At 42.5% G+C, this 20,535-nt stretch overlaps 1 protein-coding gene across 1 annotated transcript in view; it reads right to left on the bottom strand.

Moving 5' to 3' along the window:
* The window catches only part of LOC124612424 (UDP-glycosyltransferase UGT5-like), a 135,163-nt gene extending 115,045 nt beyond the window's left edge, over positions 1 to 20,118 (bottom strand). Inside the window, exon 1 of the mRNA XM_047140629.1 lies at positions 19,976 to 20,118. The gene's annotated coding sequence lies outside the window, so the exon portion shown is untranslated. The remainder of the gene's footprint in view (positions 1 to 19,975) is intronic.
* Between the last annotated feature and the right edge of the window lie 417 nt (positions 20,119 to 20,535).

Here is a 20,535-nt window from a genome sequence, read left to right as displayed (position 1 = left end):
AATTATACAAGTAACACTAAGCAAAGAATTTCCAAAATCTAAACGGTTCATCCGATTTTGTCGATCGACATGCCTTTAGAAAGCTATTTTGGTATGAATTACAGGCATGTAACTTTAATAGTACATGAGCTATTGGAGGTCAAAGTGGCCGATTACTATTAATCACGTCACGCCCTAAGTACTCCACAATTTACACGAAAAAACGGCAGCAGCGTGCTTATAAATATATTTATTCGTCTACGTCTTTGTTTATATCCGATATACACTATTCATGAAGAAATTTGTCAAATATTTACTGTGTTTTAAAAAGCACAGAGACATCAGGCTATTGGCCTACTTTTGGTTCCTATTTCTTTGATATATGTTTATTTGTTTATGTATTTAGTAATTTGTGTTAGAGTGTTTATGGCCCAGCTATAGGAATATTTATTTAATTTCAAGTTATTTAAATGTATATCCAGTATTTCGTATGTGTTTCAATATGTTTGTGAGTATGCGTTGGCTTTGAGAAATGGCGGGAGCACTCTAGCCAATCACAGCACACGTTAATGGGGAGACTGTATGGAAGTGGGGGAGGAGCATCGGGTGGCAAAGGACACGGAGGGGGTGGGGGTGCTGGACGGGGAGGGGCGACAGACGGGTCGTAGAAAAGAGAGTGGAGCAATTTTGCATATGGTCGCGGGAGATGGAAATATTTCGTAGTGTCGTCTTGTGAACTTTTGCACTTTTGAGATTTCCGTGGCTTCTGCAGTGAAGGCGCAGTATGTATTTAGAGGTGAGTATCTCGGGAGCTATGTTGTTCCTAACTAATTAAATCAAGTGGGAATCTATTGTTCCCCTATTATTCAGCTTAGATTTTATTTAGTTGCTGGACCAATAAGTGTTTTGCAGTAATAAACGGCATTCTTAAAGGTACTTCTGCTATCGTTATCATTTAAAGTCGTTAAAATAGTACTTGGATATTTTATTCAATTGCAATCTTTCATTTGTAAATTTCTATGTTACATTCAAAATTCGCAGTTGCCGAGTGATGGGAACCTTCGACCATTCGATTCATGGGTGTATTCCTGTATATTGTGGACTCAGCAGTATTTGGCTTGTAATGCGGCAACTACGTATCCCAGCCCATAGACAACGAAACCAGACAAAACTTTTAATACTTCAACTCAGAGTCTGAGGGTACGTAGTTGAGGGTAACATTTCATTTTATTTTATTTTTCGAAAGCTCGCAGCGCCAAGCCAGGTGGGAGGCGGCTAAATTCGACTGGCTACGTAAAATTTTTGGAGGTGAAGCAACAGACCTTCCCACACTGGTCGTGTGGTATCTCATCCTTACATGGTTGAACACAAGCAAAAATGTAATTCAGTTATTTTCTGGGGATGGTAACAGTGGCACAGCGCCTTCCGCTCAGGGCTGGGAGACAAAGTCTCTGCCGCCAAAACCACAGCCTTACTCCTGTAGACACTGCTCAGCTCCCAGGCGACCTTCACCCTTCCTAATGATTTTCACTGACTACTTCCTGCCAACAAAGACGACCCAGAGACCATACCAGGATGTAAGCTTCCCTTCTAGCAAATATGACTACTACATCCGAAATAAAATTAACGATGAAATCGCGGCCAAATGAATCAATAGTGTGTAGCGATATACGGCAGTAGAGTCAAAATGTGAAGGATAAAATGACCTCGACATTGCGTAACTCTGATAAAGTCAGCAAGACACACTAAGACAAAAAGGAGTTGTGCGAGTTACTCAAATACCGATATTCATGTAGGTATCGAAGGCATATGAAAAATGGTACACTTTGACGAACAATGGATGAATGTGTGACGCTGCAGCGCAGTTTCACCGTGCAGCTGGCAAGGACAGTAAACAGGAGACATGTCGACACCATGCGAATTTGATTCTGTGTATTAAATTGGACAGTAACTACGTCTCGCAGACACGCACATTAACGACATGCGTAGATATGAGTATTTAAATAGAGGACATGTAGTTGTGCTCAAAGAAATCGGTTGGAGTAATCGGCGAATAACTCGACATTTGAATAGGAACGATGCCAGTATGGAACAATGTTGGCAGGTATGGGTGAAAGTCAAGAAGAAAGCGGTGGATCTAGAGGGGCGAAGAACGTGAGGAACGAGCAATCGTCAGAGGCACTCGGAGCGCCAGATTCATCATTATCATCGATCCGACGTGCAACTGGTGCTTCAGTGACCACAAGGACCGTTGATAAGCAGCTGACAAAAAGTGGACTGAGCTCATGGTGCCCCTTGCACCGACTACCATTGACCTCTGCACACCAACAAGCCCATTTGCAGTGGTGTCAGGCACATCCGCCTGGAATGTCATTGTCTGGAGAATAATTATCTTCAGTGATGAATCCTGCTTCGAACTGCGCCCCGATGACCAGCTAAGACGTTTCTGGAAATGCCCCGAGAGCCATGGGATGCAAACCCGTCGCCCACCATATGGCCGTCAGCCAGGTGCGATGATCTGGGGAGCCATTTCATTTCACAGCATGGTCCCTTACAACGCAACGTACGTCATTATTCAACGCTCCGCTTCGTTGCCCTTCATGGGAAGTCATCCTGGGCTTACATTTCAGCAGGATAATTCCTGCTTGTCTTCATGCTTGCCAGACTAACTTGGCCTGCAAGGTCGTTAGATATCTCTGCAGTTGAGAATGTTTGGAGAATTATGGGCAGGGCCCTCCAACTGGCTCTGGATTTTGAAAATCTCACGCACCAGCTGGACAGAATAATGCACGTTATCCCTCAGGACGACAACTCAGTCAACGCCAAGCCGAATAACTGGTTGTTTAAAGGGCAGAGGTTAAACAACGCTTTACTGGCTCCCTCAATTTGTGAAGCTGCTCCTCTTGATTATATTATCCAATTTTCTGAAGGTGTCATTTGATTTGTCTCTACATGTACATGGCATCTAACGATTTCCGTACCATAGGGATAATTGCTTCGTGATGTGTCGTTTTGTCAGAGTATATTTCGAAACCGGTGAGGGTTAACTTCGCAGTCAGAGGCACAGATTAAATTTTATACGTGAGTGTAGCACATATCCACTCTTTCCAGTAAATGATCAGGGTATACGAAGTGCATATACATACCACACCCCAAGTCAGAGTTAGGAAGTGCTTATGTTACATTCCCAACCACATAGTTGTGCTCATCCTTTTGCTTCTGTGGACACCCTACTAACCCTACCAAATGAAATCGGGACTCATCTACCTAGGCCACGGTTTTCCAGTCATCTAGGGTCCATCCAACATAGTTACGAACCCTGGAGAGACGCTGCAGGCAATGTCGCCCTATTAGCAACGACATTCGCGTCGGCTGTCTGCTGTCACAGCCATCTGGCGCTAAATTTCGCCACACTTTTCTAATGGATACGTTCGCCGTACATTCCAGTTCGATTTCTGCGGTTCTTTCACGCGGTTCTTTCTTGCCTGTCTGTCAGCACTGACAACTATACAAACGCCGCTGTTCGGTCGTCAAGTAAGACTATCGGGTACTGTGTCGTCCGTGGTGAGACGTAATGCTTGATAGGTGGTATTCTCGACACTCTTGAAACTTTGAATCTTGGAATATTGAATTCCCAAGCGATTTCGAAATGGAATGTGCCACGTGTCTAGCTCTAACATTTCGTGTTCAAAGTCTTAATTCCCGTCCACAATCACGTTGATAACCTTTTCTCATGAACCGCCTGAGTACAAATGACTGCTCCGCCAATGCATTGCCCTTTTATACCTCGTGAACGCGATATATCACCATATATATAAGTGCGCATCGTTATCCCATGACTTGTCACCTCAGTGTAAACTGTATGAGTACTGATTGGTGGAACTGAAGTCGAACTGATCCTTCTCAATGTTCTAATGAAGCCAAAAAGTGAGATTGTGTGTGTTTCTACGTGTTACTTGGCGAACACAATCCATTTCCAGGGAAGTTTTACTTCACTGAGCGAGGTTAGGTGTTTCTCTTCTACGAGCAATGTGCGTCGATTTCCCTTTACCAGAGAACTTTCCGATTTACTATCATACATTAATTACTTAAAGCAGCACGACTGGTTGAATTCCGCATCGCCTGCCACGATCTTCCTTTCCTTCAAAAGCTTAATGAATCACAATAGCGATGTGATTTACGAAGCTGCTGAGACAGTCCAGGAAAAGCTGCTCAGCTTGAAGGACAGACTGTCGCTAAGAGTACTATTCGGCAATCAGGGATGGACAGTTCTGACACTGTCCAAATCCAGTTTTTGCAACAATGAATTAGCAAGAACAAAATTTTATAGAATGACTAATAGAAAGATGATCTGAACTTTAGGGATCGCTTCCCAATTTGGATTCGTCTACTTTACGAAGCTTTGGTCTTACGTAAAATCAGTAATCGGTTTGAAATCCTCTGTTCATTCACTCAGTGACCATTCTGGTACCGAAGCGGAAAACACAGAAGGCGAAATACTGGGTTCGCCCTTCTGAAATTGTTTCACCGTGGAAGGACGTAACACAGTCTGGAAGTTGGTTTCAATCCTTGTACGAATGTCGAAATGGCAGATATTAAGAAAACCAATCGTGGAATATAAAAGTAATCCAATCATTTATCAGTGAAAAGGCAGTAGTATCAGATTAGATACCTTTAAGATTATGCGCAAGAATTCGCTCCCCTTCTAGCAGAAGTTTATCGTATGTCGCTGGAGCAACGAAGGATACCTAGCGACTGGAAAAAGGCGGAGGTCAATCCCGTTTTCAAGAAGGGTCGTGGGACAGATGCACATAATTATATACCTTTATCAGTGACGGCAATATTTTAGAATTGTCGGATATGTTTCATGCTCAAGAATTATATCGGTTTTGGAGAACGAAAATCACTTCTATAAAGATCAACATGAATTCCACAAACAGATCTTGCGAAACTCAGCTCGCTCCTTTACTTCATGAAAGGAGGAGAAATATTTTCACGAAATTTCACTCACCATCTTTCTCTCTCTACATAGACATGATCATAACAAAATAAGAGAAATCAGAGCTCATACAGAAAGATTTAAGTGTTAATTTTTCCCACGCTCTGTTAGAGTGTAGAACTGTAGAGAAACAGTCTGAAGATGGTTGACAGAACCTTCTTCCAGCCACTTTAGTGAGAATTGCAGAGTAGGCGAGGAGCTGTAGAAGATGTAGACATATTAACTCCAAGAGTATCCTGAGGTTGAAGAGGGATCCTGAACAGAATGACCTACTCCAAGCCAACCAGAAAGGATTTCGAAAGGTCCTGTCATTTGAAACAAATCCTAAACGCCATGGCAAAAGGTGATCAGGTAGGTGCAGTATTTCTGAATCTGTGAAAGCAAAAAAATGGTTCAAATGGCCCTGAACACTATGGGACTTAACTTCTGAGGTCATCAGTCCTCCTCTCCCCCCCCCCCCCCCCCTTCACCGCTGTAAAAGCATTTGCCTAAGTATTACGTCAAAGCTTGCTAACTACAGTACGATCATTTGGGAACGAAACCAAATGTGAGACTGGACTGGATTTCTTGGTAGGGAGGACACAACAAGTTATCTTTGATGGAGTCATCGACAGATGAAGTGTGTTGGAAACATTGCCACTCGTTTCGTAAATAAAAAGGCTCTTTTCCAATTTATTTTAGTTGTTCCAGACGCGTTTCGCCTTTGACTAAGGCATATTCAGTCGAATGTAGAAGATAGTTTTGATATGCGCTATTTGCAGATCACGAAACAGTTCATATGTTTTTTTTTTTTACGTAAGTGAGTGATTACTTACAGTTATTCCAGTTTTTGGCTGGCGTCTGCATTTGCTCTCATCCGCGCACATGCTGGAGGTCTTACTATAACTTCACTTACGAAACAAGCAAATTTTTACATTACGAACCTTTTTCTGCACAATTCTCATATTCTTTGTGCCAATTGATGTAGTGCACTATTATTCTTCTGTCACCAGCTGTACAGTTTACCGAAATTGTGATTTAAGGTATTGAGTTGTAGAAAGTTGGATATGAATGTAATGGTTATCAGAGAGTGATTCCAGGTTTTGGTGTTTAGATGATTTGAGTTTTTGTTTAAATGTTTTGTGGAGGGGTTAATGGACGAGTGAGGGGGAAGGGGTTGGGCGGTATTATCACGATGATCATCTGTTGGAGTGGTGGTCTATTATTTCATCTATTCATGTGGACAGTGACTTGTTTATTCTGTATATTCTATCATGCAACAGAGTTTTCTGTTTTGGTTTTTGTATGTGGTAATTTTCTGCCAGCCTTAGAAGGTGTCTTATTGTTTATTTTTATGTCTTCTTTAGAGGCTGGTCTGTGACTGTTTTCTTAGGTGTTCTGCATATGTGGAATGGTTTGTCCCATACTTCCAGGCTCACATGTGTTCTATGTATCTGACATCAAACATTCTGGCTATTTGTCCTACGTATCTGCCATTAGAAGTGTTGCACTGCAATTTATACATACCTGCTTTTAACCAGTGTTTCGTAATGAAATAACAGTTCGACCTCCAGCATGTGAAAAGACAAGAGGAATCGCAGATACCAGCCAGAAGCTCGAATAAGTAAGTAATCACTTATTTACGTAAAAAAATAAGACTTATAATCTACGAATATTGCATATCAAAACAAAACTATCATTCTAGATTCGACTGAAGATGCCTTAAAGGCCGAAACGCGTCGAACAAATAAAAGTATAAAACAAACTGCAGTAAGAAAAAACCTTTTTTATTTACGGAACGAATGAGCAGCAAGGTTTCCAGCAGTTTCCTGGGCACACCCGAAGTTACTTCTACATCTGTCGACGCCTCGTCATCAAAGATAACTTGCGTCCTTCCTACTAAGAAACCCTCAACCCAGTCACAAAGTTGGTTTCATAAGCAAGCTTTGATGTTATACTGAGGCAAATGCTTTTTGGGAGTCACGAAATATTGCATCTGATTGCTTTTTACCATCGGTTTTAGGATTTCGTGAGAAAAACGAGAGTTGTTTCACATGGCAGAGGTTTTTTTTAAATCCTTCCTGGCTGGCACGGAGTAGGTCATTCTGTTCGAGATCTCTCTGAGCTCGGGATATTCTTAAGAGTCCTTGTATAGTTCTATTTACAAAACGAATATTTTTATGCTTGCTGCGGATGATGGACGCACAAACTTGTTTGCAATTCATTTGACCTTGCAAACAAGGTTAATAGTAGCCTCAGACGTTTTGCAGATGTAGTTATCTAAAATTATCTGATAGTAGCTGCACAGATATTCAGTCCGATCTTAGTAAAATTTCGAAATGGTTCAGAGATTGGCAACTTGCTTTAAATGTTCAGAAATACAAAACTGCGCACTTCGGAACACTTAAATACCTAGTACCCTGTGGCTAAAATATCAATGAGTCACAAGCGGAATCAGTGAACTCATAGCAAAACATTTCTCCAACTGTGGGAACATGAAATAGATCGGACAGACTCGATCCTAGGTAAACAATCGGTAGGCTTCAGTTCGGTGGTAAGATATTGGGATAATGCAATCAGTTTGCAAAAGAGACTGCTTGCAAAACATTCGTGGAGTCTAACGTAGAATATTTTTCCAGCGCGTGGCGCCCGCACACTTAATACTACAATAAGAAAGGAGGGACAGATGGTCACAGGTTTGTTTGCCCCCGGAAGTGCGACATGGAGGTGCCGAAAAATCTGAACTGGTAGGCGCTTCAACAAAGGCGCCCCTATCCCGCAAAGATTCAAGAACCAGTACTGCGTGAGGAGTCTAATAATACGAATTTCAACCCCCTATATATCACTCACGCAGGAACCGTAAAGACAAGGTTACACTAATTACAGCGCACACAGAGGCAGTTAAGTAATCATTATTCCCTCGTTCAATCCGCTAATGGAAAGGTGCTATGCCGCAAAAAGTGCTGCAGTGAATAGTATCCTCTATCGTGCAGTTTAGTGATTTGCAGAATATACAGGTAGATCACTCGGTTTCAGTGGCTTAGGTTGTGCCGGTTAAAAAAGTTTTATTTTTCAATATTTCGCAAAATTCTATCGAAGGACGCGCTTTTGGACAGAAGCATTGAATGACAGGTGTTTCAACATGTAGCCCGGAGGATACGCGCGAGTCGCGACCACACGTAATACAACCAAGGCTTTGCCACACGACCTTGCGGGTAGGCAACCCGTGGTAAGTCTGGCATGCGGTTCCGCGGAGGGGCGACGACCTAGCCGCTCCAGTCAGCTGCAGTACAGTCGGAGGAACAAAGCTATAAAGCTCTCCCAAGGCGACTGCTGCAGGTACAACAGTGAAGTCTTACGAATGTTCCACCCCGCGGCTGACCTTTATCGCTAAAGGGCATAAACTGCTTCCGAGGGGATTCGCATGTTGACCTAATATTTTACTTTGGTTGGTTGTCATCACTCAAGTAACGAGTCTTGAGAACAGTATCAACAAAGAGGGTTGATTCTTATCAGAACTTATTTAATCTGCTTATAGGTTACAAGGTAAACCCGACTCCAATAACATTTCGGAGCTTGTTCAGGGATATTTTCTGAATGTTATGGTAATAGGGACTCGCTGTCTGCACTCGGTAGTTACAGAGTAATTGCGTTTCTTTGGTTTCTTACCCCCCCTTTATATTTGTATTGAACTGATAGTACCAACACAGTAGTGGTATTATAGTGTGTGGAACCCATAAGGCATCTTATATTGAAATAGGCATGTAGTCCACATCGTAGCAGCAGCAGTAATAGTAGTTTTTCAGTTCGGAGAATGGTTTGTCCAGCTATCCATGCTAATCTATCCTGCACAAGACTTCATATCTGCACAACTACTGAATTCTACAACCATTTGAAACCGTTGGTAGTGAAGCCTTGATCTCAGTGCCTGCCCTCCACAATTTCCTACATTTCTCATTGTCTCAGGATGTGTCCTTAACCGATTCCTTCCTTTAATCAAGTTGTTTTATAAATTTCTTTCCTCCCCGATTCGATTCAGAACTTCCACATTAGGTATCCAATACATCCATTTAATATATCATTATCCTGTTGCAGCACATCTCAATGTCTTCCATTTTCTTTTAGTCTCAGCTGTTTATCATTGACGTCTCTCCCGTACAAGGTCCACACTCAAGACAAATAACATTCAAAAAGGGCTTAATTTTAGATATGATGTTAAATTTAACTTTCAGAAATGCTTTTCTTGCTATTGCGAATACTCCTATCAATTCCACTTCAGGCAGTCATTTTTCTGATAAATAACAACGCTTCTACTCCTATTAGCTTTGTTTCGCTTACAACCTCTTTTCAAGACGCTATCCATTCCGTTCAACTGCTCTTAAGTCCATCGTAATCTGACAATTACGATGTCAGCGCTAGACTTCGAAAATTTTATTTCTTTTCCCTGAATTTTAATTCCTTTTCCAAACTCCTCTTTTCTTTTGATTTACTTGACTGCTCGGTCAATCAACAGACTGAAAATAGTGGAGATAGGCTACAGCCCTGTCCCACTCCCTTCTCAATCACTGGCTCTCATGCCTCGATCCGTGTAACTGCAGTGTGCTTTCTATATAACTTAAAAACAAGTTGCTCTCCCTGTATTTTGCCCCTACTACTTTCAGAATTTCAGTGAATATATTTCAATAAATTCAGTTAAAAGATTTCTCTAAATTTATAAGGGAAAATCAAAATGCAGTCCAGAATCTGTGTGCTAATCAGTGTGAAGATACCACTTTGGTAAAATACCGTGAAGAAGTCCGGAACTGCCAGCTGCATTTCCTCGTTAGACAGGAATCATCGACCCTTCAACACCTCTTTTTAAGGGACCGAAGGTGTAATAATCGCATGGGGAGAGATCAACTACCGGGCGGGTGCTCGACTGTATCCCACTTGAGTTGGGATAACTTCTGCGTTACAAATGCAATATGGGAACGTGCGTTACCATGAAGCAGCAGCACCCTTTGTCACAGCTTTCTCGGCCGTGTCGCGTTAACTGCATACACAATATTCACTCTCCGAAGGACGTCTGGCGGTATTCGTCCTTCGGCAGCCAAGGAAAGAACAGCACGTTGGTCCTGTTTAGATGCATTTGGTTATAACGTCACCATAGTTCACGTTTCTGCATTTACCGCATGCATGTTAGAAAGACACGAATTCCATACGAATACCCTGCCTACATGACGATGCTTTTTTATCCGGATCGGAGTCGCGCTACGTTGCTTATGCTCTGCAGAAACGCCCTCAAACGGGAACTTTTTGATCACCCCTTATACAGATGCTATGAACACAAATTGTCTTTCTCCAGGCAATCTTCTGAAGTAAATCAAAGTGTGAATACTGCCGCCAATGTTCGTACATTTCTCCAGAACCCAAATCTTCCCCGAGATCTGCTTTACCAGTTTTTCCGTTCTTCTGTAAATAATTTGCGACATTATTTTGCAACCATGACTTATTAAACTGATGGTTCGTTAATATTCACACCTATTAGCTCCTGCCTTAGAATTTGAGTTGTTGCAGTCTCTTTGAAGTCATGCCGACGAATTCTGATTACAGGCACTGTACGCCTGTACCAGTGTTCCAACGATGCTTCAGTGTTTCGAGAGGATACTGCACCACCCATCACTAACACGCGGATTAGGTGTGTAATGTCTTGCCGACTTTGCATATCGTGGTCCCCTCCGTAGTTATGTCAAGTGACAATTATTTTCGACCATTTTCTTCTCGAATTATTACTGGAACAGAATTACTAGCAGACATGGTTTCAGTTTTACCACACGACAGATCACACTCATAACCAGCCATCAGTGCCCATTCAAACCTTTAACTTTGTAATATAGCTTTCTTTGTCGCTGATGGGATGTACTAAAATCCCACACCATTTGTTTTGAAATGTCCTTTTGCGGACCACTTCTACTACCCTTCTTGTAAACGGGTGTGACTGTTTTAGAATCTCAGACAAGATTCTGAGCTCAAATGAAATGACGTTCCTCTAACAGTTATTTCCTCCGTGTCAACCAGCATTGATTCCCATAAAGTATAAGGGACGACATTTGTGACCAGATAGAGGATTTCTTGGTAGGAGTACATAAGATGTTATCTTGGATGAAAAGTCAGACAGAAACTATGATCTTGAGATGTACAATAGGGAGGTGTATTGAGACCCTAGCTGTTCATCTTTTATGTCAGAGTCTTTTTAGACGACACCAATAACCTCTCGCTTTTTGCAGATGAAAGTACTATCTGGAATAGGCTGCATAAATATTCAGACAGACGTTGATAAAGTTTGAGTTGTGGGAGGTCGGTAGCTTTATTTAAATGTTTAGAAATATAAAACTGAACACTTCTAAAAGTGCAAAAACATACCTACAAGTGCAATACCATTGACTCAAAAACAATCAGTTAAGATTGAATTTTGTAGCGGTATGAACTGATCTGGTCACATGGGCTCAGTTGTAGGTAAGCAGATGGTGGACGGGTTTGGTCCATTTACAGGTTACTGAAAAATGCACTCAGTTTATAAAATTCTCGAGTAACTCATCCTAGAACATTATCGCAGTGTCTGGGACCCATATCTAATAGGACTAACAGGTGAAATCGTACTAAAGAACGAAGGGCAGGACGAATGGTCAGAGGTGTGATCAACGGGAGATGATGTAAACCCTGAACTGGCGTAAGCTTGAAGAAAGAATCATCCCACGAAGCCTGAACAAAGGTTTCAAAAATCAGTATTTAGTGAGAAATCTAGGAATACACTACACACTACGTACTGCTGCCGTAGGTATCGCGAATATAATATTTTAATATTCGTAATTAGAGAGCGGGAGAGGTATTTACTTAGTCAATCTCCTGTGTTCCATACGCAGACAAAGGGAGAAACCCTATTTCGTCGTACAGTGGGACGTCTCTTCCACGCACTTCAGTGATTTGCACAGTGTAAATATAGTTACCACCACCCTTCTAGGTTCCCCAACTCTTAAAAATGTAGTCTTTTCTGTACAAGTTGGAGACAACCTTTCACTCCCTGTATTTTTTTTCCCTTTGACTTCAGGATTTCGAAGTGTGTTTTCTAACCAACACTTTCAAACTTTTTTCTAAATCTGCAGATATTTGTGTGGCATGCAGTGTTATATTGAATGTGAAGAATTCATCTGGGTTTAAACCCATGAATCTGAATTTGTGAGGCCAACACTATCCATTGCTCTACCAGCGCTGGTAAGACTAGTAAAAATCACAGCCCAGTCATTAATGTGACAACCTGTCAAAAGCCTGAATACTCACCTTATGCAGCAGGAAGAAAGTCATTGAGATTCTGGAAGGCACCAACAGGGATGTGGGGCCATGTCAACTTCAGCGCCATGGCCTGCTGGGCTAGGTTTGTCTATCGAGCATCCATGACACGTAAAGTACTATCGAAGTGGTCCCTCAGATTCTCTATTGGGTTTATGTGGGGAGTTTGGTGGCAAGGGGAGTACATTCCTCTTCAATCCACGCATGTATTCTGAAGTGTGAGACACGTTGGCACTGACCTACTGGTAGATGCCATAGCGATGAGGAGAAACGAATTGGATGTGAGGGTGGACATATGTACATCCTCGCGCAGATCCTGTGTGCCTTTCGGAATGATGAGATCACCCAGGGAAAACATCACGAGGATTATAACGCTCCCTCCTCCGACCTCGCCCTTCGAACGATTGTTGCAGGGTGTTTGCTTTCAGACATTTCAAGCCGAACGAGCCAATGGCCATCTGGCCGATGGTCCATAAAACGTGATTCATCTGAAAAGATCCCCTGTAGCCACTCAGTGGAGGTCCAGTTGCGGTACTGGATGCCTTCGCCTTCGGCCTTCGGCGCCGACGAACAGCAGTCATGCGTGCACGAATCAGGCGCCTGCTGCGGAGGTTCATATGTAGCAACTGAACAGTCGTCTAAGAGACACTATTGGTAGCCCCTTGGCTCACCTGAGCGGGCAGTTGCTAAACAGTTGCACGTCAGTTCTCCCGCACACGTCTCCGCAGTCTTCCCCTCCTGTCATCTGTGGCCTGTAGTGCGCCACAGTTGCCCCGGCACCGGTTTTGAATAGCGCCATATTGTCATGCGTGATATACACTACTTGCCATTAAAATTGCTACACCAAGAAGAAATGCAGATGATAAACGGAAATTCATTGGATAAATATGTTATACTAGAACTGACATGTTATTACATTTTCACGCAATTTTAGTGCATGGATCCTGAGAAATCAGTACCCAGAACAACCACCTCTGGCCGTAATAACGGCCTTGATACGCCTGGGCATTGAGTCAAACAGAGCTTGGATGGCGTGTACAGGTACAGCTGCCCATGCAGCTTCAACACGATACCGCAGTTCATCTAGAGTAGTGACTGGCGTATTGTGACGAGCCAGTTGCTCGGCCACCATTGACCGGACGTTTTCAGTTGTTGAGAGATCTGGAGAATGTTCTGGCCAGGGCAACAGTCGAACATTTTCTGTATCCAGAAACGCCCGTACAGGACCTGCAACATGCGGTCGTGCATTATCCTGCTGAAATGTAGGGTTTCGCAGGGATCGAATGAACGGTAGAGCCACGGGTCGTAACGCATCTGAAATGTAACGTCCACTGTTCAAAGTGCCGTCAATGCGAACAAGAGGTGACCGAGACGTGTAACCAATGGCACCCCATTCCATCACGCCGGGTGATACGTCAGAATGGCGATGAACGAATACACACTTCAAATGTGCGTTCACTCCGATGTCGCCAAACACGGATGCGACCATCACGATGCTGTAAACAGAACCTGGATTCATCCGAAAAAATGACGTTTTGCCATTGTGCACCCAGGTTCGTCGTTGAGTACACCATCGCAGGCGCTCCTGTCTGCGATGCAGCATCAAGGATAACCGCAGCCGTGGACTCCGAGCTGATAGTCCATGCTGCTGCAAACGTCGTCGAACTGTTCGTGCAGATGGTTGTTGTCTTGCAAACGTCCCCATCTGTTGACTCAGGGATCGGGACGTGGCTGCACGATCCGTTTCAGCCATGCGGATGAGATGCCTGTCATCTCGACTGCTAGTGATACGAGGCCGTTGATCCATCGCGGCGTTCCGTATTACCCTCCTGAACTCACCAATTCCATATTCTGCTAATAGTCATTGGATCTCGACCAACGCGAGCAGCAATGTCGCAATACTATAAACCGCCATCGCGATAGGCTACAATCCGACCTTTATCAAAGTCGGAAACCTGAAGGTACGCATTTCTCCTCCTTACACGAGGCATCACAACCACGTTTCACCAGGCAACGCCGGTCAACTGTTGTTTATGAGAAATCGGCTGGAAATTTTCCTCGTGTCAGCACGTTGTAGGTGTCGCCACCGGCGCCAACCTTGTGCGAATTCTCTGAAAAGCTTATTTGCTTATCACAGCATCTTCTTCCTGTCGGTTAAATTTCGTTTCTGTAGCACGTCATCTTCGTGGTGTAGCAATTTTAATGCCCAGTAGTGTACTTTAACCACGGCGGCACGCGGACAGCCTCCAGACTTAGCCGTTTTGGGAATGCTTCCTCCGTTGGCCCTAAACCCAATGATGATGCCTTTTGGTCTCATAAATCTACGATAACGACTTCACTGTATTCTGGGTCCCTCAATACGCTGTATATACCCTCTGGCCTCCATTGCTAGTGCTGTCGCCTATCGTCTGTGAGTGGTTATTGTGTGTTGACGACGAACATGGACGGTGGTCACAATGTGGCTGGACCGCACAGGAACTAATAATCCATTATACAACCTGAACAACTTCTAGATATGAATTAAAGAAAACAGAAGTGAGAAGCTAGAGTCAGTTCATTTAACTCGTTACAACTCATATCTACATGGTATTTTCGTATTCTATTGAAAGCTCCGCTCTAACTAGCAGTAATTTAAGCTTATCGAGTTTAGTGTGCTCTTTCAGTCAATTCAAGACAGAAACTGTTGATATTTCCAACACTATTTTCTCATCGAGAGAGAATTCTAAACACTTTCCTGCCAGATGAGTAAAGTCCCATGTAATACGAGACTCAAACAGCATGGAGTGGAGTTTATGCCTGCTCTCTTCCTGTCGGAACGTCTGCGTACCTTTGCTGTAGCACAGGAAACCCTTTGGCGCTGACGGTTCAATATTTCTGCTCACAGCGGACAGAAAACTGCTGCGTTGTTCATTACGTAATGAGTTTAAGGGCCCTTCTATTTGGAAACACATTGTGTTTTGATGTTTATAATCTTCTTTCGTTTTGTTTCGGTTAATATAAACTGATACTACTAATCTGAAAAGTAAATAACCGGATCAGGTATAATATATTCTGACGAGGCTGGTAAGTCCTCACTTGTTTTGTTCATAAACTGAAATGAGTATATCTAAATACTCTAATCTTTTTTTAGTTTCTTTTAGTATATTCTCTCCAAATATTAAATCCGTACAGTTTTCCACAGTTTGGACACGAAACGGTTAATCATCTAAGTTCGAAAAGCTTCTCTATGCACCAGCAAGTGATGTGGACACAGTCAAATGCTAAGGCGGAAGAAGGCAAATCACGAAACCCAATGTCGATTTTACAATACCTATTCAGGAGTGGAATTTTTTGTGCAGCGTCTTTTTACTCATTAAAAGCTGCAGCTATCAATTTTATTTAAAAGACTGAAGAAAGAAAGAATATCTTTGTAACATTTGTAGATTTAGGAAAAAAGCTTTTGACAATCTTGACTAGAATATTCCCTTTGACATTTTGAAATTAGAAGGGTTAATATACTGGGGGCAAAAGTTTACCTATAACTTGAGTAGAAGCGTCTAGGAGCATGAGAGTGAGGCAACAGTTAAGAAGGGAGCGAGACAAAAGATGTTTTCCACTTGCAGCAAACGATGAAGAAAACCAAGGAAATCGGTACGTAATTGTCGTGGAACTGCTGTAAGACATTTTCAGTTTGCTATCCACCGTTTTCTGCCTCGAGGGGAAATCGATAAACAGCATGTTCCACAACAGATCTGAGTGTATCAGGGGTCACGTTCAGGACGTTTTGTGTAACATTAGCCTTCAATTCGGCTACGTTTGTAATCGGAGCACTGAAGACAGTATCTTTAAGATAACCCGACAGCCAGAAGTCGCACGGATGAAGATCAGGTGATCCGGACGGCCAGGCTGAAGGGACATGACGGCAGGTAATTCTAGTGTTTCCACAATGCCTCTACAGCAGCTGCTTCACTGGCTGTGCAATGTGCGAAGGAAAGCTACCTTGCTTCAAAATGATCCTGTCCACACTTCCACGCAGCTCAACGATTGGAACGACGTCGGTGGGAAGAAGACCCACAGCCTTTACCAGTGACGGTACAAGTAACAGGACTCGCAGGATCAATCTCCTCTATAAAATTACGATAAAAGATGTCTTCCACCCGCATCACAAAGTTATCTTCGCAGAAAGTAGCGATGCCGGTTAAAATGCGAGCTGATTTTCCGTTGCCCATATTCTGCAATTCTGTGTAGACATGTCCTTTGAGATCGAGATGGTCTCATCTGTCCACAGAATGTTTCATAGCCATTCATTGACCACTTCCATGCGAGCAAAAATTCTAGAGCAAACGAGTCTTACTGGCAGGTAAGCACCTCCTGAACACAGGTAATCTTGCGTGGGTAGCAACGCAGTATGTTTAGTACGTACAATTTTATGCGCCATGTTCACAGACAATTCACCGCGCGCTGTGTGTTCGCAGTCCACCGTTCAAACCCTCCTGCAAACAAGTGGCCTCGTCTTCGACATACATCGAATCAACTTCTTCCCTCTCTGCCAAACCGCGTTTCAAAGGAACTTACCTTTCAAATGTCGTAATCATTTTCTCCGGACCCTCCGCAGAACAATAAAAAGTGTGACGTCGTCCACATGAGAATAAAGAATCCGTTAAGTTTGGTTACATGATAAATAATACAAAATTTAAACGTTGTCGAGTCAGTTACAATTACAGTTACGAACAGCTTAAATTGGAAACATCACTTACAATGTGTTGTGGGGAAAACGAACCAAAGACTGCGTTTTATTGGCAGCACACGTACGAGATGCAGCAAGTCTTCTACAGAGAATGCCTAAATTAGGCTTGTCCGCTCTCTTCTGGAGTATAGCTACGCGGTATATGTTTTACCATATAGAATTGACGGAGCACACCGAAGAAGTTAAAGGACAGCTCGTTTTGTATTATCGCGAAATAACAGTGTCACGGATATGATACGGGAGCCGGGATGACAATTATTAAAACAAAGGCGTTTTCGTTGCGACGAGATCATTCCACAAAATTTCTATCACCAACTCTTCCTCCGAATGCGAAAATATTTTGTTGACTCAGAGCTACATAGGGAGTAATGACTATCGTAATAAAATATGAGGAAGCAGAACTTACACGGAAATATTTAGGCTTTCATTTTTCCCACGTGCTATTAAAGTGGGGCGATCGATAAAGAGTGGTGCAGTACACCCTCTGCTATGCATCTGGATGTGAATTGCAGAGCAGTGATGTAGATATAAGTATTAAATTAACCTTTGTAGAGAGGATCCAAGGAAGGGCATGCGCCTTGTCACAAATTATATCAGTGAACACAGGAACGTCACAGTGATGCTCTCCGAACTCTAGTGACAGGCCTTACAACAAAGGTGTTGTAAAAATCAAGTGTCCTACAGTCTTCATGAAGATGAATGGCTGGCATTTCTAAGGAAACAGGTTCAAATCCTGCCTCGGGCATGGATGCGTGTGATGTTCTTAGGTTAGTTAGGTTTAAGTAGTTCTAAGTCTAGGGGACTGATGACCTCAGAGCCATTTGAACTATTTTGAAATAAATTACACGTAAGTACAGAACTTTTAACACAAAACTGAACACGTCCTAAATCCCACAGCATATAGTATTACGTATTTTATTATTGCGCGTCTTCAGTTCGACCGCGGGAGGTGGGCCTGTAGCCCCGGTACTCCTGCGTCAAAAATAAAAACAAATAGCCCTGTACATAGTGTGTCGTCCATCAAAGGTGCATTGCGTCGCAGAGACGTTTACCGTTAAAATTTTGAGAACGTGCGTTTCAAAGCACAAGAAACAGTTTCTTACACAACCTCTCAGAAAATGACGAAGATGTTAGAAGTCAATTCTCGCTCATGTGGAAATTTACTGACGGTCGTTCTTCCCGCGCGCCAATCGCGAATGGACCATGATAATGAAGAGCTGATAGCGGTACCGAAATATCCTCCGCTACTAACCATTTATAGAATATAAATTTAGATGTCTCCATTTTATGCTTTTTTTTTTTTTTTTTTTTTTTTTAACAAGTTATGACGGCAGGATTCACATCAGCGATAGGTTTCCAGGCTTTAATTACACGCCACTACTAAAAGCGTACCGTATATTGATAGAACAAGTCTAATGCAACTTACAAATAATATTCAAATTACAACTTACCATAGTCCTATCTTTTTCTTTTTTCCAGTGGCGGAAATTACACTCTCTGCCAACGACATCGAAAAACTGCTCTTTAGAGCCTGTACAACAAGACGGCGAAAATACAATTTTAAGCGCCGCTGTACACCATTTAAGTACTACATATACTTATTAGCGAAACTGTGGCGATGTACAGGCGTTAGTTGCAAAAAGTCACCAATCAGCAAAGATTCCCTACCCCGCTCAACAATAATAAACACCAAGTTTCCACGTCTCATCGACGAGATAGTGACGGAGCACAGGCGCTGGTCAGCGAAGAAAACTGTCCATATCCTTCACCTGGCATTCCTTTTAACGAGATTTTGGGAAACAAAACCCATGACCACATTATTGAAACTACTTCACTTTCGTGGGAAGAGATTTATCAACGAATTCCAACATAAGTTGGAAAGGAAAAGCTTTTCAGATAGACGCTGTTTATTGTGATTACGGTAGTTTTCTTTTATCATTGTAATGAAAAGTTACTTCTTTGCATCTGATTTGTTACCTACTTATTCCTTGTCAGTTGCCACGGGAGTCTTCGTAATAATAAGACAACTACATCGCATAGAATATTGCATGTCATAGGAGAAAATTAACGACAAGAACTGAAGTTCTGTAAACCACAAGGAAAAAATCCAGGGCTAGAACTAAGCCTCCAACAATCCTTCACTCTGTCAACAACGCAGAAAACCATATTTCTCTAACTGAACTACCAATTACTAAATAATAAAAGAATACCACAATCCCTCCTCTTCGCCAACAGAAAAAAATGAAGTTTTGTACAACTGCATATAGGATACTGTATATGACAGTTACATCCATAGTTCGTAATCTGCACAGATAACATAGCTTCTTTACATCCAGTCCTATTACTTCTTCCTCACATTGCCGCTAAACTTGAAAACTCTGCCACCTGTGTCACCCAATTGCCCTTTCGCTGTTGCTCTGCATTGCCTGTACCAATTAATCTAAATACCTGCAGACTTTGTACTTAAATCTCTCGTTTTACTTTAATTTACAGGGAGAGCACGTCACTCTCATCTCTTCAATTTTGTGAGACGTTTCTTAGCCGTTTTCTAAGAGAAGATCTTTTGACACTGCGCGAGTCCATACTCCTTACAGTGACACCATTTTACAACCAACTGAAGTTACAAATTCCAACAGTCTTATCACTTTTGCTAAATACGTATAGGCCCTATGTATCTCACTGGAGCTGTTACTCGTTCGTTCATACAACTTAAACTATTTTAATTCTACCATTAATGAAGCGACGTGATAGTTTTAAGTATATGAAACGCATAAATGGAAAGAAATATACTGTACAACATTTTTACAAATATAAAGTTAACATCGCTGTAGATTTTATCACACAGCTCCGAGTACGGTAACACGAAAACACACTGCCGGCCGCCTGAATGTTTCTTACGTCACAATAAACTGTTCAGTACGACATTGTTTTTATAAAATTACTTGGTTATCAAATGTAACGCCTACCTTTAAAGCTTCGTTCTGTGTTGGTTCGGGAAACTATACAAATCCAATTCTATACAATGCACATACATCCACAGCCTCGCTGTCCGCGCCTCCCGCTGAGTACTGACGTTCTCGCTGTCAAAGCAGGCAGCGGTTAATCGGAGAAGATACAACCCCTGGAGCATTCATTCCACGCTCCTCATGCCGTTGCATGTAGAATCTCTGACCTAGGTCTGCAGACTGCAGAGTACAGATGTGGTAATACAGGCATGCGTGATTGAATTGACTGGGCTAATCTCAACGACACATTTTCCTTTCGCCCCTCAGAGCTATTAATCTTAAGATAAATGTAATGTTTCAATGCTTGTGAAGTCAGTAAAGACTCGGAATTTTTTCTGGACCCTTGAGCGCTTAAAGCTGTCGTACATTCTGGGCGCTGTTAACGATAACAGCTAGCTCTAAACTGTGTGAATACAAAGCGTGGTGAGGTAATTTACTACCGCGAGTACTTTGTTGTCGACGCGCATGTTGAACTGACAACTTCGTGGCCACAATTTCTCACAGAAACCGAGCGTTAGAAC

This window comes from Schistocerca americana, chromosome 4 (genome assembly GCF_021461395.2).
Source record: "Schistocerca americana isolate TAMUIC-IGC-003095 chromosome 4, iqSchAmer2.1, whole genome shotgun sequence".
NCBI lineage: Eukaryota > Metazoa > Arthropoda > Insecta > Orthoptera > Acrididae > Schistocerca > Schistocerca americana.
This window is presented reverse-complemented; position numbering and strand designations above follow the sequence as displayed.